General features: G+C 47.9%; 1 protein-coding gene across 2 annotated transcripts in view; it reads left to right on the top strand.

Moving 5' to 3' along the window:
• LOC147672117 (uncharacterized) overlaps positions 1–27,716 on the top strand; it is a 108,822-nt gene that overhangs the window by 40,509 nt on the left and 40,597 nt on the right. The window contains exon 2 of one of the 2 annotated variants that reach the window (XM_086948022.1): positions 9,605–9,770. The gene's annotated coding sequence lies outside the window, so the exon portion shown is untranslated. Of the gene's footprint in view, positions 1–9,604; positions 9,771–27,716 lie in introns of those variants that run through there. The other variant, XM_086948023.1, reaches the window with a different exon arrangement.

The raw sequence follows: 27,716 nt of genomic DNA, 5'->3' as shown, positions 1-27,716 counted from the left end.
TATAACTTAGCTTAGAATACTCTGAGTTCTACTGAACCAGCTGTTGTAGTTCAACAAGGCTTAGCACACCTTGACTACAACTCTTAGCAAGGGATCAGTAGGCAAACAAATAGTGTAGGTAGGTGCATCACTTACACCACACTAGAAAAGCATGTCAGACAAAGGAGGAAACTCTGAGCCTCCCCTTGTGTCAGTTGACCCTCCACAGGTATGCAGCTCTTAGCTTCCAGGAGATGAGACAATTGTGTACCTCCAGGAAGCTAAAACAAGGTTCTAACCCTACCATTCCCTTTCTGATTGGTCTCTTAGAGACTTATGATGCCAGAAGAACTGCTAACCCAGATTCTTCTAATCCAGATGGGAACATGCCTCCCTTAGAGGGAACCCTTGGGGACCCTGACCTCAACCTCCAGGCAGCAGATGATGCAGAGGAGGAGGAAGAGGAGTTATCAGGGGATGAGGCAGACAAAGGTCAGGTAGAAGTCAGTAGACTAACCAGGACCAACTTAAGCAGGCATGAGAATGGATTTGGGGGACCCCCAGGGCCACTCTCAGGCAGGCTTAACATTGGGAATGGACGAGCTAGGTCTCTATCCAGAGGCTCTAACAGATCCATTCGAACCAATGGCTCTCAGACCTCTTCTCACAGAGGGATGACATCCCCTCAGAGAAGAAAGCATGAAGCTAAGATGAGGGAAGTCAATCTGAGGATTGAAAGGGAAGAACTTGCCCTGGCCAAAGAGAGACTTGCCTTTGCTAGAGAGCAGAAATTGAGTGGGGTAGATCCCACTGGTGGTAGCATTCTCCCAAGAGAAAAAGACAGGAGTTTAGACACTAGACACCTGATAAGATAGTGCCCCCCTTTAAACAAGGGGATGATATCCACAAATGGATAACTGCTTTGGAGAGGGCCTGCACTGTCCAGTGTGTCCCCCAGAGTCAGTGGGCAGCTGTCCTGTGGCTCTCCTTTGAAGGCAAAGGTAGAGATAAGCTCCTCACTACTAGAGCTGAGGATGCTAACAATTACCAAGTCCTGAAAAATACACTGATAGATGGGTTTGGCCTAACCACTGAGCAGTACAGGTTGCTGTTCAGGGATACCCAGAAAACTCAGTCTCAGGATTGGTCTGATTTTGTGGATTGTGCCACTAAGGCTTTGGAGGGCTGGTTGCTGGGCAGTAAGGTTACTGGTTACACAGGATTGTACAATCTGATCATGAGGGAACAGATTTTAAGCAATTGTCAGAACCAGTTGTTGCATCAGCACCTTGTTGACTCAGATCTGACCTCTCCCCAAGAATTGGGAAAGAAGGCAGACAGATAGGTCAGAACAAGGGTCAAGCAGAACCAGGGCCAGAACCAGGGTGGTCAGAAGAAAGCAGACCAGAAGGGTAATAATACCAAAGGTGAACAAAATGACCAGAAGTCTTCGACAGGTCCCCAATAAACCAAAGAGGGTGGGGGTCAGGCTTCCCAGAAGAAGAAGACTCAAGAAGGCCAGTCTAAAAGGTGGTGCCAATACTGTAAAAGTAAAACTCACTGGTTTAGTGAGTGCACCAAGAAAGGAGGGCAAACTCCTACCACTACAGCCCCTAAGGCAACTGCACCCCCTAGTACAGCCAGTAGTGGTAGTGCACCTCCCAAGGGATTAGTTGGGTTAACCTTGGGTTCTGAGGGGTATGACAACTTAGTTGGCACACTCACTCAGGCTGTCCTTGTCTGTACAGGGGATATGGACATATCCCCTGATGCCAGTCCCAATACTTTGGGCAAATACAGACAGACACCTTTTATCAATGGCAAGATGGCTCAGGCCTATAGGGACACTTGTGCCAGTGTCACAATGGTGACACCTAACTTTGTGGACCCTGGACAGATCATGCTAGGACCAGAGTACCTAGTGACCAATGCCAGCAATGTCACTACCCACCATAGTATGGCAATTGTTGATTTCTCCTGGGGAGGGGTAAGTGGCCAAAAGAAGGTTGTTGTTAGTTCAGACCTCCCAGTTGAATGTTTGTTGGGCAATGATTTGGAGTCATCCCTATGGTCAGAAGTGGAGCAGAGGACTCACATGGAAATGTTAGGCTTGCCAGCACATGTGCTTGCTGTGACTAGGTCACAGGCCAGAAGATGCCCCACTGAACAGGTGCTGGATCCTGGAACAATGGACCAGACACCTTCCAAGAAGAAGAGCAGTAGGGTTAAGGCATTGCCTTCCCCCTTACCCCAGGTTGTGGATCAAGTCTCAGAGGAGGGTGACCTCAAAGAGCTGAGGGAAACTGAGCCTAAAGAACTTGAACCTGATCAGGTTGAGTTTCTGGGTTCAGGGGGACCCTCCAGAGAAGACCTGGGGAAGGCACAGTTAGACTGCCCTTCCCTTGAACCCCTCAGACAGCAGGCTGCTGCTGAGGCTGCAGGGAACGCCACAGGTGCCCACAGGGTATACTGGGAAGATGGACTCCTGTACTCTGAGTCAAGAGACCCCAAACCTGGTGCAACCAGGAGGCTGGTCATCCCCTTGTCTCTGAGAGGTTTCCTTCTCACCTTGGCCCATGAGATTCCCCTTGCAGGACACTTAGGCCAGAATAAGACTTGGGACAGAATTGTCTCACACTTTCACTGACCTCACATGAATGAAGATACCAAGGAGTTTTGTCGCTCCTGTGTCACTTGCCAAGCCAGTGGTAAGTCAGGTGGCACAACAAAGGCCCCCCTTATACCAATGCCTGTGGTGGGGGTGCCCTTTGAAAGAGTGGGGATTGACATTGTTGGTCCAATGGAACCCCAGACAGCATCAGGGCACAAGTTTATACTGGTGGTGGTGGACCATGCCACCAGGTATCCTGAAGCTATTCCCATTAGGACCACTACAGCACCTGTTGTGACAAGAGCCCTAGTTGGAGTGTTCTCCAGAGTTGGCTTCCCTAAGGAGGTTGTCTCTGACAGAGGTGCAAACTTCATGTCAGGATATTTGACTGCTATGTGGAAGGAATGTGGTGTCAACTACAAGTTCACCACACCCTATCATCCACAATGCAATGGGCTTGTTGAAAGGTTCAACAGGACCCTAAAAGCGATGATTCATGGACTACCTGAAAAGCTCAGGCGTAGATGGGATGTCCTGATGCCCTGTCTTTTGTTTGCTTACAGAGAGGTCCCACAGAAGGGGGTTGGCTTCAACCCTTTTGAACTTCTGTATGGGCATCCTGTGAGAGGACCCCTGTGTTTGGTGAAGGAAGGATGGGAGAGACCTCTCAAAAAGCCTGCAACCAACATAGTGGACTATGTACTTGGTCTCCGCTCCAGGATGGCTGAGTATATGGAAAAGGCTTCTAAAAACCTTGAGGCAAGCCAAGAACTCCAAAAAGCTTGGCATGACCAAAAGGCTGTCCTGACTGTGTACAAGCCTGGACAGAAGGTGTGGGTGTTGGAGCCAGTGGCCCCAGCAGCACTCAAAGACAAATGGTCTGGGCCCCACACAATCCTTGAGCAAAAGGGAGAGGTCACCTACCTGGTGGACCTTGGAACTCCCAGGAGCCCCCACAGGGTGCTCCATGTGAATAGGCTCAAAGCATATGTTGACAGGAAGGGCATGAGCTTGCTCATGGCCACAGATGAGGGACAGGAGGAGGAGAGTGACCCTCTCCCAGACCTGCTCACTCAGAATCCTGATGATGGATCAGTAGATGGTGTTGTCTTTTGTGGCAGCCTCTCTGACCATCAACAGAAGGATTGTAAACAAGTTCTTCAATCCTTCAGACATATGTTCTCTCTGACACCCAGTCAAACCAATTGGTGTACCCATGAGGTTGACACTGGTGACAGCCTGCCAGTCAAGAGTAAAATCTACAGGCAGCCTGATCATGTTAGAGACTGCATCAAGACAGAAGTGCAGAAAATGTTGGAGCTGGGAGTCATTGAGCCCTCAGACAGCCCTTGGGCTAGTCCAGTAGTTCTAGTGCCAAAGCCTCACACCCAGGGTGGTAAGAAAGAGATGAGGTTTTGCGTAGACTACAGAGGCCTCAATGCAGTCACTAAGACTGATGCCCACCCAATACCAAGGGCAGATGAACTTATAGATAGATTGGCTTCTGCCAACTACTTAAGTACATTTGACCTGACAGCTGGGTATTGGCAAATCAGGTTAGCTGAGGATGCCAAGCCCAAGACAGCATTTTCTACCCCTGGTGGGCATTATCAATTTGTGGTAATGCCCTTTGGTTTGAAAAATGCACCTGCCACCTTCCAAAGGCTGGTGAATCAAGTTCTCACTGGGCTGGATGACTTCTGTGCAGCATATCTTGATGATATAGCTGTCTTTAGTTCCACCTGGGAGGATCACCTGGTCCACCTGAGGAAAGTGTTAGAGGCACTGCAAGCAGCAGGTCTCACTATCAAGGCCACAAAGTGCCAGATAGGGCAGACACAGGTTGTATACCTGGGCCACCTTGTAGGTGGAGGCCAGGTTCGGCCACTGGAGAGCAAGATACAGTCCATCAAGGACTGGGCTCCTCCAACCACTCAGACTCAGGTTCAAGCTTTCTTGGGCCTGACTGGTTATTACAGGAAATTTGTCAGAAATAATGGATCAATTGTGACTCCACTTAATGAACTGACAAGTAAAAAGATGCCAAAGAAAGTTCCGTGGACAGCAGGCTGTCAAAAAGCATTCGATGACCTAAAGCAGGCCATGTGCACAGCACCTATCCTAAAGAGTCCAGACTACTCCAAACCATTCATTGTCCAAACAGATGCTTCTGAGTTGGGTGTAGGAGCTGTTCTATCTCAGCTGAATTTTGATGGTCATGACCAGCCCATTGCTTTTATAAGCAGAAGGCTGACCCCCAGAGTGAAAAATTGGTCAGCTATTGAGAGGGAGGCCTTTGCTGTGGTTTGGGCCCTGAAGAAACTGAGGCCATACTTGTTTGGCACTAATTTCAAGATTCAGACCGACCATAAGCCCCTCTTGTGGCTAAATCAGATGAAGGGTGAAAACCCCAAACTGCTTAGGTGGTCCATTTCCCTACAGGGGATGGATTTTACAGTGGAGCATAGACCTGGCACTGATCATGGCAATGCAGATGGGCTCTCCAGGTATTTCCACTTAGAGCAAGAAGAATCACCTGGTCAAGGTTAGTTTATTGTCCCAAAGTTTGGGGGGGTCATGTAGGAGAGTAGGGTCTGCAATCCTATGATCACCCCAGATTTTTGCTTTTTGCTTCACTGGTTTACGACTTCCCTGGCTGTGGGCCTGCTAATCAGACCCACAGCCTAGCTGTTCTCTCACTAAATTGACACGTGTACCTTAGGTGCATTTACCAATTGGTACTGGGCCACCTTATCAGACCCTGTAACTCAGGGCATAGGTGTACCCAGGGCCTACCAGGGGCTGCAGCATGTATTATGCCACCCCTGGCTGGCCATCTAAATCTGACATAACTGGCTGCACGACAGCTGCGGCAAGGTGGTGTACTCACCCTTTGCTTTAGATATAGTATACCTATATCTAACCCTAAAATGGACACATAGATTCCTATCAGTCACTCCTATGGCAGGCCTTGACAATCCTGAAGGCAGAGTGCTTGGAATCATGTGAGATGGTGCTCTGGCATGAGCTGAGCCCGTTTACAGCTTGCGGAACCAAGTCCTAATAGCTGTTCCATGATAACGCATACCATATACTCTTAAGTGCATTATAATCCTTGCGGTTATATGCTTTATCAAAACATGTCGAGTAAGGTGTCATACGAATTGGAATACTAACCCCTCACCAATTCTGGCGACGGGGTTAGCATTCCACCCTTCTAGAGGGACACGACATGTATGTAACTGTGAACCCTTTTAAAGTTAACTCGAGCCTCAGCATCACAAAATGGATGCTGCCACCACAGACACAAGTCTGACCCCCTGCAGCTGGGAGTCCTTCCAGCGAGGGGAGCTTGGACAAAGGGCTTCCTGTCAGGGGCAGTGCTAGCACCATCCCAGACAGGGTTTTGTGTATCCTGGGTAGGCAGGGCTTTAGAGGAAGGTGACTGCAAGAGGCACCCCGGTGCTCACTATGCATAGGCCGGCTAGAACCAGTTCCAGGGGCACACCAGCCCCTGACCTGGGGAAAGTCCGGCATGGAAGAGGGGTGTAACCACCCCCCTTCCTGGTCCCACCCATGGGCAGGACCTAGTCGCGTGCCAGCCCCTTTTACTAGTATAAAGATATGAGCGGGCCCCCTTCCAAATTAGATCATCTTTGAATCCTGAAACTACTTTCCACGAAAGGAACTCAAGACTTCTTCTCAAGATTTCTCCCTTGTGACTAAGGAGTAGTCACCCTGCACCCGCAGGCACCATCTAAGAACACTGCGGTTTGCTTCACGTCCTTCCTCCGGAATCCGACCGACCAGCACGACGAGACCCGGCTTCCCTGGCACCTCTGACCTCTACCCACATCGTCAGCTCAGCTGAGATCCGTGGGTGCGACGAGACCTCGAGGGACCGGCCATCTTCAGAACCGCACGATGCTTATCCAGCATGACCGCCGAGGGATCCTCGAGTGAGTGCTTCGGGGTTCGAGAAGCCCTGACCCTGAGCAGCTCCAGCACCGAAGTCCAGCCCCCCAGCATCCACCAGATCTGCGTGGGGCCCTTCTGCTCTTTGCTGCTCACCGCGTTGTCCGGCTACTTGCCTGCTGGCTTGTGGCCCTCTTGACGACGCCCACCGACAACAACACCGCTGGTCTGGTTGCTCCAGACTGGCCCTTGCTCCCTTCCAACAGAGGAGCACCCCGGACCCTCCTGGTCCACTCCAGACGCCATTTTAAGTCCACCGCGTGGGCTTACATTTCCCAAGACTTGTTGCCCCAATCCTGGGTCCAGCGACGTCGACAGCAGAAACCATCGTGGGACAGCTCGCACCTCCATCCTGGTCGCCGACAACACCTCCTGGTCCGTGAGACTGCAGAGCCCAGCGTCGCCCACTCACCTGGTCGAGGTGACTCCATCCGGTGCCATCCTGGTGCCCATCTAATCACTGGCTAGTGATTCAGAACTTGGTCCCCTCTGCTTACATGTGTCTTCCATCTTCGATCCAGGCTTGGATCACTTCGAACTTCAACACTGGTCGCCTGCCAGCAACTTCTTCTTTCAGGCTCCATAGACTGCAACGAGGATTCCCGACGTCTTTCCAGACCTATGCACCCGCAGCCCCTGGGCTAGGTAACCTCGGCATTTCGGTGCCCCAGCATAGCCCCACTATCCAAGGGTCCAGATCCTTTTTCGTTTCAGCTCTACCTAGTCGGATTCGTCCGATAACACTAACTTTGTAATTTCTAGCCACCATAGACTTTATCCCGCATCCCGCGTGAGAGTGCACACTCTGCACCCGATCCCCCTAGGCCTCCTGCTAGTAATCTGAAGGTTCAGTAGTCCAGTCCTAGCGATCCTAAAGTCTATTAGAGTAGTACTTACCTGCTAGTAATTTCGCATTCCACTTTCAGAGTATATGGTTTTTCGTCCCCCTCGGGCATTTGTGTAAATTGTGCAACTTTGCGTATTTTCTAAAGAGCTTTGTATTGTGCTTAGCACCCTGTCCTCATAAAGAGTCCAGGGTTGTTGTGTTTTAAATAAATAACTGTTTATTTTCATAACAACTTGTGTGGTGTCCTTTCACTTGGTGTTCAAGGGGTATATGTGATGGTATAACAGCTGGCTTAACACGCCCTCTAGAGTTTAGCCTAAAGACTGCTCTTGTCCATGCTACTAGGATAGCTTGTCTACGGTTGACTTACAACCAATCATCAATAGGGGTTGTTTGGACTGATACAAAGTGCTCACTAGAATAGTGAACATTATATATCAGGCCAACTTCTCACACTGAGGGCCTCAGGACACAACAGGACCTCATTGCCCCATCAGGAATGCGTCACAAGGCGCGTTTGCAAAGTGGTGTAAAAAAGGGAGTGGCCTCGGTCCACCCCTCAGCAATCCCACTGTGTGGTGCTTGCTGGAGGTACCTGGTGGGCTAGTTGGCCCCTAAGGACCCATAAGATGCAAGGGGACTTCATCCCCCAAACCAAAACGTGCCAGAAGTCGTGTTTTCAAGTGGTACAGGGACGGGGCGAGCCTACGGCGAGATCCAGCTTCGGTTTTCTTTTTCGTTTTTTAGGAGGGGGCTGTGTGGCCCGCCATCTCTTAACATTTTTTGAGCCCTGGGGATCTCATCTCCCAGGGCCTGAGATTTAAAAAAAAAACAGGAAGGGGGCCCCGGCGACCCCATCCCCCGGGGCCTGGCCTTGTGTTATTTCTTTTTCTGCAGGGAGGGGGTCCCCATGCATGCGTGGCCTCACTCCCCTGAGCCAACTCTAGCCCCGGGGACCACATCCCCCAGGGCTGCCCTTCCATTAAACAAAAAATAATCAATAAACTAAAGGGGTAGGGGCTTTGTGGCCACCCTCCCGTGCCATTTCTGGCCCCAGGGACCCCATCCCCGGGGGCCGACCCTCAATTTGTGGGGAGCCGTAATGCCCCCACGGTCCCTGCCGGCTCCTCGTCTCCTGCGGGAGCCCTAATTGCTTTTGGGCAAGGGGAGCTGCTAACATGCAGCTCCCCTTGGCCAAAAGCAATTCTGCTTTGCTTCTTGGAAGAGTTTGCTATGGCATGGCGGAAGACATTGCAGCTGGCCCTAGGGGGTGATAGTCCCCAGGCCATCAAGGGCTCTAGAATGGGGGCTGCGCGGCCCCCCTCCCAACGAGTACAAAGCCCCTTGGAGGTGGTGGTCCCCGGGGCCCAGGGTGTCACGAATTCACCCACCTGTACTCTGGTTTGTTCCTTCGTTGATGCCGCTATTACCCAACTCCCTCTGAACTCCACCAGAGAGGCAAGGATAGGATTCACTTGCCGCCCTGATCGAACCCCGGGGGAGGGGGGAATAGGTATGAGAGAAAAGAGAAGACACACTGGATTCTTGTAGACCGACTTGACAATTCAGTTGTGTAGAATGTCTCTCGAGAAAGGCAAAGTGTTACTGGGCTTCAGTTTTCAGCTCGTGTATAATCTGATAAATGTACCTGATTAATCTGAACACCCTAAATCACTTCTTTAGGTCAAACATCTGCTTTGGAACTCTTAATTAGGTATACCTGAATTACCATTGACCTTTTCTCAAAAGGATTCCTGAAACTAAAAGAAAGAATAAACAAAAAAAACACTACAGATGCACTAATAATCTGTGATTGCTCAAATTATCTCCAGAGTTACTGATTTCCTTTACAATATTTTGCTCCATAATTTCACACTAAATATATATAAATAATAATACCAATCGAGCTCTCTGTTCCCTTTCAGTCTTCTAATCAGACTAAAGGTATTTACACACATGTCCGTTTTACTTTAACATTCTTCACTTACTCAATGTCCTTAAAGTCCTTGGATTGTTTCAGGAAGAGTTTCAAAACGTTTTCTTGATTTATAGAAGGTCAAGAGGTCTGCCACAGCTTTCATTAAGTTTAAATTCTTACTGGTATGTGTTCAAGCATGCTAACGCTTTACCATTCAGAGCGAGGTGTTGCTTGGCAACCCTTTGTTGATTCTCTTTTCTTTTCTCTTTTGCAGGAAATCTGAAACAGTGCCGGGAGAGGATTTGGAGCCGGAAATTCAGAAACAGGAAGGAACGTCTGAAATGTGCTCCGGGCAGCAAGAACACAGCTGTAGACAGGGAAGGAAGCAGGGTGGAGCGCTAAAGAGCTTCGGATGATCTGCCACCAAGGTCCGGAGTCAGGTGAGTGTTTAGGCACCAAGCGAAGCATCGGGAACCAAGTGGGTGGGGTTTAAATAGCTTTGGGTCTCAGGTTTTCTCACGTGTGCATGTGAAGGTGATTTGGGCCTTAGATCTTTCCCAAGTAATTCATGTGTACATGCCAAGACCGTTTACACATGCAGGAAATGCCTCCTGCCCCCCCCAAAGGTCTTCGTATGTGACAGGGTTTTTCCGGATGCAAGGCATGGAAAGATCTGACCAATCTTGGAGTATGTACATGTGTTTCTATTTCCAGGATCTTTCTGACGCTTCATAACCCTTCCAGTCAATTAAATACTGTAATCAACCATGTATACGTTTTGCATCTATAATGCGATTTTCTTCATATGCAATATTGTCTCCAACTAGAACAGGTGGAGGAGGGTTATCTTTTCGTTTGGACGGATGTAATAACTGATATTTTCCTACTTTTCTGGTGTTTCAGCTAGTTAGCTATAAAGTAATTACTCATCACAGTCCCTTCCCAGAATGCCTAACAACAAAACACCACATTCAGACTACCTATCTGAGAAAGGAATAACATAAATAACTAAAGATACTATAGATCATAGCTCAGAGGGTATGTATAGCAACGTCCTCTGACGAATCAGAATCAAATATCAAATCAGGTCAGCAACTTCTTCCGACGATCAACGCACACTTACGCGAGCAACGCACCCTGGTGCGAATCAATATCAAATCAACAATGTCTTCCGACTAATCAATATCAAATCAGCAACGTCTTCCGATGAATCAATATCAAATCAGCAACGTCTTCCGACAAATCAAATATCAAATCAAGTCAGCAACATCTTCCGACGTTCAACGCGCACTTACGCGAGCAATGCACCCTGGTGCGAATCAGCAACACTTTCCGGTGAAACTCAGTACATACCTCTTACGCTATGTTGGGTTGGTCTACCAGCAATTTAGGTATTCCTGCTTAGGAGCCGATTTCCCTTCCGTATCTACAATTACTCACTAGAGGGGAACTAGCACATCCCTCTGTAAGCACTTGGTAAAAAAGGGGCCCGACCTTCCTCCACAGAGAATAAGGACAAATTATATATTCTCCCATGTTGTCATCCCTAATCATGAGCAGCGCACCTACCCATCATCAGTTACTTGTAAGAAGGGAATCACCCATCTTTCTATACGACAGCACCTGGTTAAGAAGAACCCACACCCCCTCTTAGTGACAACAAACAAATGGAATTAATGCAAATTGGGGTCTTTTATTACACAATGATGAAAGGACATAGAAAGAAATGACTTATTAATATACATACACACATATAGAACCTGAAAATAAAGGAATAATTAGATCAAATTAGTCATACATGGAACACCTCACCATATTATTAGACATCTGCAATCTGAAGACAGGTCCATCTCTCTTTCCCTCTTCGGTTGGGTCAGGACTCTCTGTTCCACAAACACTACTGCACAGCTGCACCGTGATGCTTCACCAGACCGCCAAAACCACCAGACAATCATCTCACCCTCACTTGGACCCGCTTTCACTACTATAGAATGTAGCTCTCTCTCGAAGCTTCTAGAAGATCCCGCTTACCGTTCTCATGAGATTCCTGTACCTTTCCGTACCTGGCACACAACAGCAGCTGGCCAAGCGTTTGTTATGGCTCCAGCGCGAAGAGAGCACATTCCTCCGATAAGAACCGATCTTTGCTGGTTCACTACTAGCGAACAACACATTGAAACTAAAACATTGCCTTTCACCTAAAGAGGCTTAGCAGGATGGTGTCAGAAAAGAACATGGCATCGCTCGAGCATAGGCCTTTAGGCCAGAAAAAGAGCAAAAAGCAGCATATAAGGGGACATAAAGCTGTCAAAGTCTATAGGCAAGCCCTACCAACTAGGTGAAATAAAGGTCGGGAATGGACAAACACCATACATGTTCGAATGACAGCAGCATATAATGAGATGGTGGTGGGCAACGGTCATAACTGAGCCAAAAAAGCACCAATACCTCAGTCACTACAACGGATCATGTGGTTTGAGCAAAGATACATGAAAAACTGGGTGGATGACATATTCCGAGGGCAAAGTTAATCTCATTGAAACTGGATTCAAAATGTTATTTATGGGAAAGGGGCCAATGAACCTAGGTTTTAGTTTCTTGGGGCCTTCAATCTGGATATTTCTGGTTGATAACCAGACAAGGTCCCCTACTTTATAGGGTGGTGCTGTTGTTTTGTGTTTATCGACTGATAATTTGACCTTTTTGTTTATTTTTGGCTAAACTACGCTTGGCTTGTTCTTGAAATCCTCGCAATTCTGTTAATCTTTTGGTCACAGCAGGCATAAATCTGGAAGGATGGCAGGAATAGATCGTGGATGTAAGCCAGTTATAAAAAAGAAAGGGGAACAGCCAAAAGCTGCATGATAGCTATTGTTGTATGAACACTCTGCCAATGGTAGGACCTCATCCCAATGAGCCGATATAATGGAGGTTAGGCAACGTAGACTTTGTTCAAGGTATTGATTAACTTTTTCTGTCTGGCCGTCAGTCTGTGGGTAGAAAGCGGAGGATAATGCTATTTCAATTCCTAAATGTTTGCACAACTGACTCCAGAATTTTGAAACAAATTGAGGGCCCCTGTCGGAAATTATTTTACTGGGAAGGCCATGTAGTTTTACAATATGGTTTAAGAACACTTCACTAAATTCTGTAGCTGTTGGTAGTTTTTGTAAGGGAATAAAGTGCCCCATTTTAGACAAAAGATCCAAAGCTACTAAAATTGCAGTGAAGTTATGGGATTTAGGCAAATCTGTGCTGAAGTCCAAACTGATAGTATGCCAGGGAAGAGGAGGTATGGGCAATGGTTGTAGAAGACCTTTAGGGGATGAATGGGAGGACTTTTGTTGTGCGCACACTGGCAGGCTTTTATATATTGTTGGACGTCCTGTCTGATGTTTTTCCACCAGAAATGCCGCTGACATAACTAAAGTTTTATTGACCACTGGATGTCCTGCTGTACTAATATCATGATTCGTAATATCTGTTGTCGCAAGTTTTCTTGAGGGATAAACAGTTTATCATTTTGGAAGAAGTAACCCTCAATTATGGTGTTTTGTTTCTGAGCTAGCCATTGCTGTTCATTTAACGTCTGAACACTCAATTTAACTTGGCCTAAAAAGGTGACCGCTTGTGTGACTGCAACTATTTTTTCAGAAGGAATTATACTTTATGAATTCTTTGTTTCACTAACATGCTTTTCACAAACTAATCTAGACAAAGCGCCAGACAGGAGTTGCTTTTGTCCAGGGCAGTATGTTATGACAAAATCGAATTCACTAAAAAAAAGTAACCAGCGCATCTGTCTGGGAGTGAGTGCCGTAACTGTGGTGAAAAACTGGAGATATTTATGGTCTGAAAATATGGTAATTGTATGCTTTGCACCCAATAAATGGTGTCTCCATTCAAGAAAGACTGCTTTAATTGGCAACAACTTGCGTTCTGCAATGGTATAATTCTGTTCAGCTGGTAACAGTTTGCGCGAGTAGAAGGCAATTGGCTGTAAATGTCCAGTTGCAGCATAGTTTTGCATTAACATGCCTCCCAATGCAGTTTGGGAAGCTCAGCCTCGACCAAAGAATGATTTATCAGCGTCTGGATGAATCAAAAAAGGTACTGATGTAAAAGCTTGCTTCAATTTAAAAAAAGCTTTTTAAGCGTCTGGGTTCCATTGAACTTTCTCACCCTTTCGAAGTAATAGAGTGATAGGTGCCACTATCTCAGACAATTTAGATATGAAGCTACTATCAGAATTGGCAAAACCTAATACTCGCTGCGTGTCTTTTACAGAAGAGGGAGTGGGCCAATTTAAAATTACTTCAACATTTTTTGGGTCCATGATTATTCTTTCGGGAGAAAGCCAATAACCTAAACATTTGCCCTTATTTGTGTTAAATACACACTTTTCAAGTTCTACATACAATGAATTGTCTCTTAATCTTTGTAGAACTGAGCGAACATGTGTAGTATGCTCTTCCTCAGTCTTAGAGAAGGCCAGTATGTCATCAATATATACGATGACACAGATATCAAGTAAATCATGTAGGACTTCATTGATGAAATACTGTAATGCTGCCGGGGCGTTACAGAGACCAAATGGCGTTACTGTATATTCGAATAGACCATATTTCGTGCGAAAGGTGGTCTTCCATTCGTCTCCCTCCTTAATACGACCATGGTGATACGCACTACGTAAACCCAATTTAGTATAAATACTTGATCCTTTGATTTGATTTAGCAAGACTGAGCTAAGAGGTAATGGATAATGATTTTTAATCGTTGCCTTGTTAACTGCGCGGTAATCTATGCACACCCTCAGATCGCCAGATTTTTTAGCTCCAAAGAAAAGTGGAGAAGAGTCTGGTGACGTAGAGTGTCTTATAAAACCAATCTCTAACATTTTGTTTAAGTATGTTCTCAAATATTTGTTTTCAGGCTCAGTTAAGGCGTATATCTTACTACAGGGTAAGACTGTACCAGGGATCAAGTCTATCCTGCAGTCGTACACTCTGTGTGGTGGTAATTTAGTTGCTCGGACAGGATCAAATACATCAGCATAGTCTTGATATTCAGTGGGTAACTGTGGAGAATCTTGTTGTAAGGCAGAACAAAATAATGGAATTATGGGATCTTGAGTTTCCGAATAACAAAGATTTCTGCAATAGGAGGAGTCTAAAGTGACAGTTCTTTTAATCCAATCTATTTTCGGATTATGTAGTTCTAACCAAGGAACTCCCAGTATGACACCAAAAGTGGGTGTATCAATTAGATCAAAAACAGTTTCTTCAGTGTGCCCATTTTCTCCAACTATGGTCAAAGGTTTGATATGAAACTTAATTAATCCAGAGGCTAAAGCTGAGCCGTCTAAAGCTCTGACTGGTCCTGGTTCAGATTTTGCAGCTCGAGTTATTCCTAATTTACTGGCTAATTCCAAATATTAAAAAATTGCAGGTAGCCCCAGAATCAATCAGAAAAGCCAAGCTGTGTCTTTCTTGAATTGTTATAATAAAGGTTACCCTAATTGTAAAGTGCTTCGGAGTACGATTAACAATATTAGTGGCATACTGTGAGATCTGTACTGAAGTTGTTCTCAAAGAAACAATCTCTTTTTTCTCTGAGAAATCCAGTTTTCCGACTCGCTCAATGGTTTGTCTGTTATTGCAATAGCTTTCTTTTTGTTAGTTTTAAACTGGATAATCCTGAGCAAAGTGACCTGCCTTGCCACAATGAAGACACAAATTGCCCTTTCGCCTGCGTTCTTTTTCTTCTGCAGAAAGTGGTCTTTTCAGACCACCAATCTGCATTGGTTCCACATGTGTGTTCTTTTCTTCTGTTACTTTTTTCCCAACTCTAAAATGCCAAGTTCTTAAATCACTTCTGGGTCTTTCACTCTTTCACTCTCCCAATCTGTGATCTAACGTAACCACTAGATCTAAAAATTCTGCGTAGTCCTCAGGCAAATTAACAATGTGTGCCAAAGAATCTTTTAATTCATCTCTAAGACCTGATGGAATAAAGATATTCTTTTCTCCTCCGGCTAGTGTGTTTCTGATAACAATCTTTTGAAATTGGTTACATAGGTTAAAAGATTCTTGGACCCCTGGCGTAGATTTAAAAACTCATAATTGGCATGGTTCCTAGTCTTCCCTATGGTCCCCGCTCACCTGTTGTCCGTGTGAATGATGCGGACGTCTCCCCAAGTATTGTCTGTGTCATGGTTCCTAGTCTTCCCTATGATCCCCGCTCACCTGTTGTCCGTGTGAATGATGCGGACGTCTCCCCACGTATTGTCCATGTGAATGAAACTGACGTTTGAATCGATTCCAGAAAACACACTTCCGGCCGCAATGAGTTAGCGGTTCAGTCAACGACCGGAAGTCCGTACACGTCACCAGCACTTCCGGGGATGGACGCTTATCATCGGCGATTCCCTCAGAGAAAGCGCTTTGTGTACTTTCTCGGCGTGCTTCAGTATCGGAGCACCGTTCCAGACATAAAGAGGTTCGGTGAAACCTCATGAACTACCACACGTTAAAAACTGTTAACGACCTTTCCTTGACCGCGCAGGAGCTCTTTGGTTTTCCTTTTGATGCACAGGAGCACTTGACTTTTGGCACATCCGCGCCGTTGCGCTTTTGAGACTTTTACAGTGGAAGTGCAGAAGCGCATTATATTTCCTTAGTTTGCGCAGGAGCGCTTTACTTTCCTTTGGTTCACCCAGGAGAACCAGACTTTCGGCATAGCAGCGGCGCTTCACTTTGGGACATTTACAGTGACAGCGCAGGAGCGCTTATATTATCCTTTATATTATTTCCATGATGGCAGCAAGGCCAGATAAGGAGGAGGTAAGCTGGGTTCCATATGTGTGTATGACAGATGTCATTGTCACGTCAGAGAATACCGCTGACTTGTGTTCCCTTTCTCTGTCCAGCTGTTATCACAGAACCACCTACCAGAGGAACGCTCCACTACCCTACTCATCAGCCCTCCAGTCCCAGGCCCCTTTTTAGCTATCATCTTCACTCACACCCTTATTCTGGTTTGCTCTGTAATCACATCAGGACAGGGTGTGTGTGGGGACATTAGCTTGTGTCGTCTCTGCGAGGACTCACCACAAGAATAAGGTACTTGTGGGGACACCCGACAGTTATCAGATGTTTGAATAAAAACTTGTTTCGTAAATAAACTGGACAGAGCTGTTTTAAAGGCAGCTAGATTGTGCAATAAAGTATAATTTGTGTCAACCAAAGGCTAGCCCAGGTGGCCGCTACACCTCCTAAATAAGAGATGATGAAAGCGATCTTGGAAGTGTCGGAAACAACCTGCGGTTTACATAAAAAATGTAACTGGCATTGGCTCATAAAAGTAGTAAAATGACTACTACCACCAGTAAATCGTTCCGGGTTTGCCAAGGGAACTGGGGTTCGAGTTACCACGGTGACTTGCAGGTTCTGATCAGTGTTAGGGCCTTATGTACTAGGGGAAAAAAAGACGAGGGACCAAATTTACCGGGAGCAATGATAGGTTCAGTTTCTCCTGGTTGTGGGTCTCTCCAATTAGTAAATTCTGTTTGTGTTCTATCCAGCTCTTGTCTAAGGGCCCGGTTTTCCTACCTTACTTCCTGCATTTCTTTGGTTAGCTTCAATACTAAAAGGGTTATCAGAGGAATCCATGTTGTCCTGTAGTGTAGTTCCTATATTTCCAATAGGCTCTGCGCATTGGAATAATATAGCCTATAGATTTGACGTAGGACTGAGGTCAACTAGGTCTCTATCGAATATACTAAACTTAATTGTGTGTGTGCCAGCTAACTCCGAGATCACTAGAAACTTTCTCGTATACACAAGAAGGGATTCGTTTCTGATAACCGCATAAACATGACAACTTTGTTTCCCAAGAATAAGAATATATCTCTCAGAGTGTCAATCGTGCATGCTTAGTTTCTACAGAGTTGCAGGATAATAGAGAGACAGGCGTTTTCAATAAAAGGTTTATTGAACAGTCTTCTTTCTCATGCAAGAGAAGTGAACTGCTACAATTGTTAGGCAGACTTCAAAGTATAATGAGTACAGCGTAAACAGTAATATGAAATAATACTGTAAGAGCATTATATGGTTTCTAAGCCATATAAAAATACATACATAAATACACAGGCTAAAATACCCCCTGGTGCTTCTAAAATACGCTTACCCCAATGTACCTAACCTAAGTCTAGTACGCTGGAAGAAGTAGGTATTGTGTAGCATAGGTTTTAGTTTTCTTTGCCAAGAATCTAGCAACGGTTTCTCTAGGGTCTAATCAGCTCCATACCTTGGTTAGAATGAAGGAGGTCTGGTATCTCAGTCTCGGGACTCGATTTCCCAACACCCCGCTAGGGGAGCTGGAAACACTGGAGCTGGATTCTCGGCAGGAGCAGGGCAGCTTCCTGATCAGTGCGTCAGCTGGAGAGTCGGCATCCTTCGGCACTTGCTGTAGCGAGCTGCGTCAGGCAAGTAGATAGCCGAACTGCTCCGAACCACCGTAGTTTGCCACAGCAAGTGAAGGTATATTTATACCTTGAAGGTGTTTAGGAATGCCATAGTTTGACGTAAAGTCAGGCATATGAACGTCATAATTAACCCCTGGGGAATAGTTTTTCATTGTAAGTAACTGAGTTCTTGGAGAAATCAATATTCAAGCAAGGGGAAGTTCCCTAACTGCTTAAGCCGGTTTTCCAAAAAATCGTTATGACGTTTGGTACGGGTGGAAGTAGCCATGCCTGTATTTGGGTAGCATGGGCTTTGATTTCTATGCCTATATAAGGGCAATGTGAATTGTACCTATATAAGGGCATGAATCGGAAAAATTCACTCAGGGCCTAAAACTCCACACAACACCCACTCCACTTTCCCAAGTACGACATTGCTAAGTTCTAAACACATAAAAACGTATCTAAACATGATATGTTAAAAACCCACCCAAAATACATAAAAAATGCATTGGAATTGGTTGTACACAAAAAGAAGAATTTGTGCTGTACGCATTTGAAGCAATGTTTCATTCAAAGCAGATCATTTGATACTTGAAAATGCTATCCGAATAAATCACGAAAATACATTTATGAAATGGCTCTTACATACAGAAGAAAAAGTCGAGACCAATTCATGGCAGAATATATAAACTTGTTGAATGTGGACAAGGTCAAATATTGTCTTACATGGAAGATTTTTCAAAGAATTCTGGTTCTCTATGAATAGTTCTACTTTAAGCAGATTACTTGTTGCCCAAAAATTTAAAAGTACAAATTTGGAAAACAAAAATTAATCATAGAAAAAAGGGTTCCAAAGTTAGAAACTTTGTTTTGAAAAAATTAAAAAATGAAGGTCGAATTCAGAGTCTCTCAGACATTGTGTGCCAAATCAAAAGTCAGTGTAATTGTTTGGGGAAAACATCAAGCCTTCTAAGTCTGTAAAGAATTTGTCTACCATTGTAGGGGAAAGCTGGATTACCTCGTTAAGAAGGTCAATCGCACATAGATGTGAAGCATCGCCGTCAGCGTTTGTAGCATTGGCAATGTTTGAATTTGAATGTGTGCCACTTTCCTCTCATACCTCAGCAGTAGCATGGTGCCTCTGTGAGATCTCAATGAATGCTGTCATCAGGATTGGTAGCCGTTGGGGACAACACAGCGCATGAGCCATTACTGGTCCAAGCAAAGTATCAACATGTGTATTAGGTAGGACCCGGCTCAAAGGAAAGAGACATGCCTGGGGCACACAAGGTGTCCCTTGCATACACCGGTTCAAACCAGTCGCTGGGGCACTCCAGCCCCAGCTCTGGCGCGAAACTAGACAAAGGATAGGGGGTGTAACCACCCCCCTTCCTGGTCCCACCCAGGGGAGGGACCTAGTCGTGAGTGCAGCCCCCTTTAGGAGAATAAAGGTAGGAGCTGGTCCCATTTCAAATCAGATAATCTTGAACTTCTTCAGAAGAAGAAACTCTTGACCTTCGACGTTCTGCTCCTCAGAAGACCGAAGAATCTCCCTTGTGGTCAAGGAGTGACCACCCTGCACAAGCAGGCACCATCAAGCGCGGTTTGCTGTGTCGTCCTTCCTCCAGGAACCAGACTGCATAGCTCGACAAGACTCGGACTTCCAGACCTCTCCGACCTCTACCTACCTCTGCAGCACAGCTGAGATCCGTCGGTGTGACGAGACACGTGGGACCGGCCATCATCAGAAACCTGCACTTCGCTTACCAGCACGACCGCCGAGGGATCCTCGAGAAAGTACTTTAGGGTTTGAGAAGCCCTGACCCTGAGCAGCATTTGCACCAAAGACCAGACCCCCAGCCTCCATGAGATCTGTGTGGGGCCCTTTTGCCTGGTTGCTGCTCTCCTCGTTGTCTGGTCACTTGTCGGCTGGCTTGTGGCCTTCCTGACAACGAACTCCTGAATCTACACCGCTGGTCTGGTTGCTCCAGACTGGCCCTTGCTTCCTTGCAAAGGAGAAGTACCCCGGACCCTCCTGGTCCGCGCTAGTCGCCATCTTTGCTTGCCGCGTGGGCTTGCATTTGCCAAGGCCTGTTGTTCCGCTCTTCGATCCAACACCGCCATCATCAGAAGCCTACGTGGGACAGCTCGTGCCTCCAGCCTGGTCGTCGACAACGCCTCCTGGTCCGTGCAGCTGCAGAGTCAAGCGTCTCCTCTTCACCTGATTGCGACAACATCACCTGGTTCCACTCTGGTTCCACTCCGGTCACGGGCTAGTGACTGTGAACATTGTCCCCTCTGCTTTCAGGTCTTCATCTTCCTTGATCCGCCCTTGGATCCATCCGAACACCTCCACCTGGTCGCCTGCCAGCATCTTTGTCTTCAGGCTCCATTAACATCAACGAGGAAACCCGACACAACTTCAAGCCTATACACCCGCAGCCCGTGGGTTAGGTAACGTGGGCATCTCGGTGCTCCTGTAGGGATAGACTATCCAAGTGTCCAGTTCCACAGTCGTTTTTGTCCTAGCTAGTTGGAAACGTCCGTAATCTGTAACTTTGTAAACTGTAGGCTCCATAGCCTTTGTTCCGCATCTCGCGTGTGAGTTTCCACTCTGCATGTGAGTCCCGTGGGCCTCCTGCTCCTTACTTACGATTAGGGTAGCGTAGTCCTAGCGGTCCTCCAGCCTCTGGACCTACTGACATTCTTCATTTCACTTTGCATTCCATTTTCATAGTATATGGTTTGTCGTGCCCCTAAGGCACTCTTGTAATTTGTGCGACTACTCGTATTCCTCCTAAGTCATTGCCATGTGCTTAGCCCTCTGACCTCATAAAGAGTTCAGAGGTGTATGTTATAAATAAATACACTGTTTATTTTTATAACAACCTGTGTGGTGTCCTTTCATTTGGTATTCAAAGGGTTATATGTGGTAAAACAGCTGGCTTCACATGCCCTAAAGAGTTTAGCCTAAGACTGCTCTCCTACTAGGATAGCTGGTCTATAAGGTTGACTTACAACCAATCACCATAAGGGTTGTTTGGACTGATACAAAGTGCTCACTAGAATTAGTGAGCATTATATATCAGGCCAACTTCTCACATGGGAGCAGTGGAGTAAAAGACAAAAAAAAGATCCTCTATTGCCTCTATAAAGTTTTTAGTATTGATTAGGTGTTTGGAATTTTGGTGCTGGTTCTTTGATCCCCTAGAAAGATGGGAGAGAAGGGAGGGAAAACAATAAAAATTAAAATCCTGTCTTGGAATGTCAATGGTCTTAGAGTACAAGCGAGGCGGGACACAATTCTACAGTACCTGAAGGATTGTTCAGCCCAGATCATCATTGTGCAGGAAACCCACCTATCAAAGGAGGAGCCCTTGGATCTTTTTCGGGGCCCAAAACTGGATCTCTTAGGTAGCTTGCACATCCCATACGGCTGTAACAAAGGGGGTGGTGATTTTAGTAAAGCGAGGGGCACAGGTGGTTCTTGGGGCACAGATTTCTGACATAGCTGGAAGGTGGCTAATCGTTAAAGCTAAGGGCAGGCCTTTACTCTAGTTGGATATTATGGTCCAAACAAAGATGATGTCTCTCATTTAAGAGATTTGCTAGCAGAATTAATAGAATCTCCGGATCCAATCACTATGGCAGAGGACTTTAATGCTGTTTTAGATCATTCCCTAGATAGAACTTCACGCAGCAGAGCATGCGTCAATCCAAAGATGTCCACATTTATCAAGCAAATTATGGCTCAGCTGGGGCTTTGTGACATCTGGAGACAGAAGGTAGGGAAAATAAAGGCTTTACCTTTTATAATAACAAAATATAGGCCCCAGTTGAGGATTGACTACTTCCTTATCAACAGTAATGTGGTAGATTGGATCCAGAAGGTTGAGCATGTGAGAGTTCATCTGTCGGATCACTCACCTGTGGTCCTACATTTGAAGTCACAGGAGAGAATCCCCCACTCCAGATGGACTCTAGACTGCACAATTCTGCAAGAAGAAGTAGTTATGGCAGCACTCTCTAGGGAGACAATAGAGTTTTTCCATCTCAATCAGGGGTCAGCAGCACACAGAATAATTTGGGATGCTTATAAAGCCTTTCTGAGGGGTAGATTAGGGGCTTTGGCAGCTGAAAAAGACGCAGTTATTACAATACAAAGAGTTGTCAACAGTTGAGGTACAGGTTCTGGCCCTAGAGAAAGATCTGACTGATCCCACGATAGACGAAGAAGCCCGGGAAAGTCTGCTTCAAAAAGTGCAGTAAGCAAAAGGTAAGATGGCAGTAATCCTACAAGAAAGGATGAGGAAGAAATAGGACGCCAGTAAATTGGCTTATTTCGAATATAGTGAACGTTGCAGTAAGCTGCTGGCCTGGAAGGTCAAAAAGGAGCAGGTGAGAAGCAGTATGGACCAGGTTAAATGTGAACAAACTGGCGACCTTATTAGTGATAATAGGGAGATTGAGCATGTTTTTCACAGCTATCACAGCAGGGTATACCAAGAAGATCTAAAACCCACCCAAGATGAGGTCGAAGCTTGGTTGGGACAGGGCTCAAGTAGCACCCTCTCAGCAGAGAAGAGCAGGCAGTTGAATCAGGAGATTGGGGAAGGGGAAATAAGACAAGGTAAGAAAGGAAAAGCCTCTGGTCCCGATGGCTTACCTCTTGAGGTATACAAAGTACTGGCCAGTGTACAAAAACCTATCTTTGTAGAATTCTTTAACGAGTTCTTTTTGAAGGGGGCTAACATGCGAGCCTCATGGGATGAGGCTAACATCTCTCTAATCCTGAAGCCAGGCAAATGCCCAAAAAATTGTGGTTCGTATCGGCAAATATCTTTGCTGAACTGTGATTATAAGATCTTTGCAAAGATATTAGTCAACAGGTTAAATGGACAAAGTTGTCATGTTTATGCGGTTGTCAGAAGCGAATCCCTTCTTGTTCATTCGAGAACGTTTCTAGTGACCTCTGAGTTAGCTAGCACACACAAGTAATTAAGTAAATTTACTCAATAAAGACATACTGACCTCAGTCCTATGTCAAAACTATAGTGTATATTATTCCAATGCGCAGAGCCTATTAGGGATATAGGAACTACACTACAATGACTTCTGTGTGCAGACCTGATAGCTGGCAGCACCCTGGAGTATGTATGTATAAATCAGATTATGTTGGAAGTAACCTGCAATACAGTGGCAGGCAGCACCCTGGCATAGAGTAGGATTTCCCATAGTATTTTATTTCCTGGCACATTAATGGCGATAGTCTTTTAACTGGCAGAAGAACAACACTGACCATACATTTCCTGGCACCTTGTTTAAAATGACGTACACATTAGGAATGGCATTTCGTTCTGCTGGAATAATAACACAAGTTATCTTGTACTCTGCTATGATGTTACATAGCTTGTTGGCTGCAATGCATTCCATGTTTCATTCAAACATGCTTTCTACAGGGCACATACATGATTTGCTGCTGTAGAGAAATAATCAATCAATCAATGCATTTGTATAGCGCGCTACTCACCCGGAGGGTCTCAAGCCGCTTGGGGGAGGGGGGTCCGCTACTGCTCCAACAGCCAGGTCTTGAGTTGCTTCCTGAAGGAGAGGTGGTCTTGGGTCAGGCGGAGGTGGTTGGGGAGGGAGTTCCACGTCTTGGCAGCCAGGTAGGAGAAGGATCTTCCTCCCGTTGTGGCTCTTCGGATGCGGGGGACGGCGACGAGGGCGTGGCTGGTCGATCGAAGCTGGCGGGTGGGCGTGTAGAAGTTCAGGCGGTCGTTGAGGTATCTTGGGCCTTGGTTGTGGAGAGCTTTGTGTGCGTGGGTGAGGAGTCGGAACGTGATTCTCTTGTTGACGGGGAGCCAGTGCAGGTTTCTTAGGTGTGCGGAGATGTGGCTGTGTCGGGGGATGTCCAGGATGAGTCGTGCTGAGGCGTTCTGAATACGTTGAAGTCTTTTCTGGAGTTTTGCAGTGGTTCAGGCGTAGAGGGAGTTGCCGTAGTCCAGACGGCTGGTGACGAGGGCCTGGGTGACCGTCTTCCTGGTTTCCGTGGGGATCCACCGGAAGATCTTCCGTAGCATGCGTAGGATGTTGAAGCATGACGAGGAGACGGCGTTGACTTGTCTGGTCATGGAGAGGGAGGAGTCCAGGATGAAGCCCAGGTTGCGTGCGTGGTCCGTTGGTTTGGGTGCGCTGCCCAGGGCAGGGGGCCACCAGGAGTCGTCCCAGGCGGAGGGCGACGATCTCAGGATGAGGACTTCCGTCTTATCTGAGTTCAGTTTCAGGCGGCTGTTCATCATCCACTCGGCTACGTCTTTCATCCCTTCGTGTAGGTTGGTTCTGGCGGTGGTGGGGTCGCTGGTGAGGGAGAGGATCAGCTGAGTGTCGTCGGCATAGGAGATTATGTTGAGGTTGTGTTGGCGTGCGATGGCCGCAAGAGGGCTCATGTAGATGTTGAACAGCGTGGGGCTGAGTGATGATCCTTGTGGTACGCCGCAGATGACTTCGGTGGCTTCTGATCTGAACGGGGGAAGGCGGACTCTCTGTGTCCTTCCGGCGAGGAAGGAGATGATCCATTCCAGTGCCTTCTCATGGATTCCGACGTTGCTGAGGCGCTGCACTAGGGTGCGGTGGCAGACAGTGTCAAACGCCACGGAGAGGTCCAGGAGGATGAGGGCAGCTGTTTCCCCGTTGTCGAGCAGGGCTCGGATGTCGTCAGTGGCTGCGATGAGGGCGGTCTCGGTACTGTGGTTGGCCCGGAAGCCGGACTGCGAGTGGTCGAGGGATCCATTCGTCTCGAGGAAGGCGGCCGTCTGTTGACGGTCTTCTGGATGACTTTGGCAGGAAACGGGAGGAGCGAGATGGGGCGGTAGTTTTTTAGGTCGGTGGGGTCTGCTGATGGTTTCTTCAGGAGGGCACTGAGTTCGGCATGCTTCCAGCTCTCCGGGAAGGTTGCGGTGTCGAAGGAGGCGTTGATGATGTCTCGTAGATGGGGTGCGATGACGGAGTCGGCCTTGTTGAAGACGTGGTGAGGGCAGGGGTCGGTTGGAGATCCGGAGTGGATGGAGTTCATCGTGCGGATGGTGTCTTCAGTGTTGATCGGGGTCCAGGTACGGAGGGTGGTGGTGGGGGGCGTTGGTGCGGTCGTAGGGTGCGTTGGCTGTGTGCTGAAGCTGTTGTGTATGTCTGCGATCTTGCTGTGGAAGAACGACGCGAGTGAGTTGCAGAGGTCTTGCGATGGGGTGATGTCGTTGTTTCCAGCGCTGGGGTTGGAGAGCTCTTTGACAATGTTGAAGAGTTCCTTGCTGTTGTGGGCGTTGTTGTCCAGTCGTTCCTTGAATGCGGTTTTCTTGGTGGTGTGGATCAGTTGGTGGTGTTTTCGAGTGGCGAGCTTGAGGGTGGTCATGTTGTCTGGTGTCGGGTCTCTGCGCCAGGCTTTCTCGAGGGCTCGGCAGCTCATCTTGGAGCTCTTGAGTTCGTCGGTGAACTAGGATGCTTTCTTGCTGCCGGGTCTGCTGGGAGGGGCTCTCAGTGGGGCGAGGTCGTCTGCGCAGTTGCTGATCCACCTCGTGAGGTTGTTGGCGGCATGGTTGGTGTTCGTTGAGCTGGCGGTGGGGTTCTGGCTCAGGGACGTGGCGAGCTGGTCGGCTGTGATCTTGTTCCAGCTTCTGCGTGGAATCTGTTGCTGGTGGTGGTGGATCGTGGTCCTACTGAAGCTGAAGTGGACGCAGCTGTGGTCCGTCCACTGGAGTCCGGTGGCGTGGCTGAAGGAGATGTCCTTGCTGGAGGAGAAGACGGGGTCAAGCGTGTGGCCGGCGTAGTGGGTGGGGGTGGTCACCAGCTGCTTGAGTCCGAGGTTGGCGAGGTTGTCCAGCAGGGTGGTGGTGTTGCGGTCGTTGTTGTTCTCCAGGTGGAAGTTGAGGTCCCCGAGGAGGATGTAGTCAGTGGAGGGGAGGGCGTGCGGGCTGATGAAGTTGGCGATGTCTTCGCTGAATTGTGTGCATGGTCCCGGGGGTCTGTAGATGAGGGTGCCTCTGAGGGTGGTCTTGGGGTCGGTGTGGATCTGGAAGTGCAGGTGTTCGGCGGCTGTGAGGGTGTCGTCGGAGTTGGTCGTGATACGGATGGTGTTCTTGTGGACGATGGCAATGCCTCCTCCCGTCTGGTTGGCGCGGTCCCTCCGGGTGATCTTGTATCCGTCCGGGATGGCGATGGCGATGTCGGGCGCTGAGGAGGCGTTCATCCATGTTTCCGTGAGGAAGGCGACGTCTGGAGATGTCGAGTCGAGGAGGTTCCAGAGTTACACGGCGTGTCTGTGGACGGAGCGGGTGTTGAGCAGGATGCACTTGAGGTGGTTGCTGCTGGGGGTCGGCTTGGTGGGTGCGGTGCAGGTCCGGATGCAGGAGAACTTGCAGGACTGGCAGGTGAAGGGTCCGTGGGTGCGTCTCGGGGTGGCTCGGTAGCAGCCGGGGGTTCGGCCGGTGTTGAGTGCATTGAGGGTGGCGGCGTCGTCAGTCCGGCGGGTGGGGTGGCCTCTGCGGGGGCCAGGGGTTCTGGCGCTGGGCGCGGTCCAGGCACGGATGGGCGCAGACGGGCTTACCTTTGGCGCACCTTCGGCGCTCAATCGGTGCTTCCGCTGCGCGCGTCTGCTGCGCGGTCGCTCTGGGGGCGTCATAAGTAAGGAGCCGGGAGGGAGGAGCAGCTGGGTGGCGGGTGCGGGGCGGCGAATGAAATCACAGGGGGGCGCGGGCCGCAGGGAGTCAGCGGCAGGAAATTCCAAGAAGCAGCGGGCAGCGGGAAATTCCCAGGAGCAGCGGGAAATTCCCAGGAGCAGCGGGAAATTCCCAGGAGCAGCGGGCAGCGAGCGAAGGAATCTGCAGGCAGGAGGAGGCAAAGGCAGGCAGGAGCGGCAGTAGTGAGTGGGGCGAACAAGCCCTGTGGAGGGCTGAGCGTGTGTACTGTGGCGGACTCAGAAATATTGAAAAACTTCATGATTTCTCTTCCAGCACTTCATAGTAAAACCTTTCAATTTTTGACTCAATCATTTGGCAGGAACATAACTTAGTACTGTTAAAATAGTTGTCATGGGGAACATTCATGTGGGGTTAGGACTGGCTCGACCAGAGTGCTTGCTGGCTTGGAGGAGTATGGAGATGACCCCCTTGCCTCAAGCCAGCGATGCTTTGCTGCAGGCTCATTTGCCCTGATACCTGGACAACAGTTTGAGGAGGAGGAGGTGAAGAGCTGTCTAAGTGTGCCCAGAGGCTGGCATTTCAGTACATCCCTGAGAAGTGAGCTTTGAGTCATGTAGTGTTCCTGTTATACCACATGCAATTCACCCTCCAAAGACTGAATCATTCATGGTTGTGAAGGGCGGCTGATTCTGATAGGGTGCTTGATAGTTTTCCAGAAACTCATGGTTCGAGGCATATGATCTACAGAGTAGTACACTGCATTAGATCGCCACCTGGTGTTGGGCTCGGATGAAGTCTTTGTTAGTCCCGATAGGTGACTCCTCCCTTGGGAAATACTGCGCATCGGAATCGGCTCCATCCTCAGATTGTTTTTTTCCGCCACTGGGTACGGATGAAAGTTTCTCCGCTCCGGCCTGCAACTTCGATGCGCAGAACTTCATAAAACATATACTACCTGCCTTCGATATCGACTGCGGCACCTTTCGACAACGAAGTTTCCATTCCGGCCATCCAAGTGGGCCCTTGGGCCTATCGACGCCGTGCGGCCTGCACCATATGGAAAGGACTCCATTCCGAAAATGCCCAAAATGTCAAGCAAAGTTCCCACATAGCGACCACCACGAGGTTTGTAACCTCTGCCTGTCGCCGGACCACAACGAGTCGACCTGCACAGCCTGTGCTTCCTTCCGCTCGAAGAAAACCATCCGAGACCGGAGGGCCCGTCA

The sequence above is a fragment of the Lissotriton vulgaris genome, unplaced genomic scaffold (genome assembly GCF_964263255.1).
Source record: "Lissotriton vulgaris unplaced genomic scaffold, aLisVul1.2 SCAFFOLD_2698, whole genome shotgun sequence".
NCBI classification, from domain to species: Eukaryota; Metazoa; Chordata; class Amphibia; order Caudata; family Salamandridae; genus Lissotriton; species Lissotriton vulgaris.
Note: the sequence above shows the minus strand (reverse complement) of the source record. Positions and strands in the feature narration are given on the sequence as shown.